Below are 1520 nucleotides of genomic sequence, written 5' to 3' on the forward strand. Positions count from 1 at the left end.
AAAGCAGCATGCTGCAATTTTTTTTACCGTTCAAATAATAGTCATTCTTATGGTTATTCCTACCAAAATGGATGGCTTCATATTTATCAACATTGTACTCCATCTGCCAGATCTTTTCCCACTCACTTAAACTATCTATAACCCTCAGTTCACCTGGAACTGGGAGGAAGCAGTAACCCAGGTAGAGTCATAGAGTCCTAGAGATGTACAATGTGGAAACATACCCTTTGGTCCAACTTGTCCATGCTGACCGGACATCCTAGATAAATCTAGTCCCATTTGCCAGCATTTGGGCCATATCCCTTTTAACCCTTCCTATTCATATACCCATCCGGATGTCTTTTAAATTTTGTAATTGTACCAGCCTCACTCCTCTGGCAGCTCATTCTATACACGCACCACCCTCCACGTGAAAAAGTTGCTCCTTAGGTCCCTTTTAAATCTTTCCCCTCTCACCTTAAACGTATGCCCTTTAATTTTGGACTTCCCCACTCAGGGAAAAGACTTTGTCTATTTACCCTATCCATACCTCTCATGATTTTATGAATGTCCATAAGTTCAGCCCTCAGCCTCCGATGCCCAAGGGAAAATAGCCCCAGCCAATTCAGCCACCCACCCCCCCCATAGCTCAAACCCTCAAACCTTGGCAACATCCTTGTAAATCTTTTCTGCACCCTTTCAAGTTTCACAACATCCTTCCTATAGCAGGGAGATCAGAATTGTGAGCGTGAAAAAGCACAGCAGGTCAGACAGTATCCGAGGAGCAGAAAGTCAATGTTTCAGGCCAAAACCTTTCGTTAGGACATTCGGCCCGAAAAGTGTTCCAAATCTGGCCTAACCAATGTCCAGTACAGGCACAACATGACCTCCCAACACCTATACTCAATGCATTGTCCAATAAAGGCGAGTATACCAAGTTCCTTGAAGACAATAAGGACTGCAGGTGCTGGAAGCCAGAGTCTATAGGTGTGAGGTTGGAAAACCACAGCAGGTAGATGGGACAGTGAGGAAGGAATGTGGTATAGGTGTGAGGTTGGAAAAGCACAGCAGGTAGATAGGATAGTGAGGAAAGGATGTGGTATAGGTGTGAGGTTGGAAAAGCACAGCAGGTAGATAGGTCAGTGAGGAAGGAATGTGGTATAGGTGGGAGGTTGGAAAAGCACAGCAGGTAGATAGGACAGTGAGGAAGGAATGTGGTATAGGTGTGAGGTTGGAAAAGCACAGCAGGTAGATAGGGCAGTGAGGAAGGAATGTGGTACAGGTATGAGGCTGGAAAAGCACAGCAGGTAGATAGGTCAGTGAGGAAGGAATGTGGTATAGGTGTGAGGTTGGAAAAGCACAGCAGGTAGGTAGGTCAGTGGGGAAGGAATGTGGTATAGGTGTGAGGTTGGAAAAGCACAGCAGGTAGGTAGGTCAGTGAGGAAGGAATGTGGTACAGGTGTGAGGTTGGAAAAGCACAGCAGGTAGGTAGGTCAGTGAGGAAGGAATGTGGTACAGGTGTGAGGTTGGAAAAGCACAGC

The sequence above is a fragment of the Rhincodon typus genome, chromosome 20 (assembly GCF_021869965.1).
Source record: "Rhincodon typus isolate 14 chromosome 20, sRhiTyp1.1, whole genome shotgun sequence".
In the NCBI taxonomy this organism is placed as follows: Eukaryota; Metazoa; Chordata; class Chondrichthyes; order Orectolobiformes; family Rhincodontidae; genus Rhincodon; species Rhincodon typus.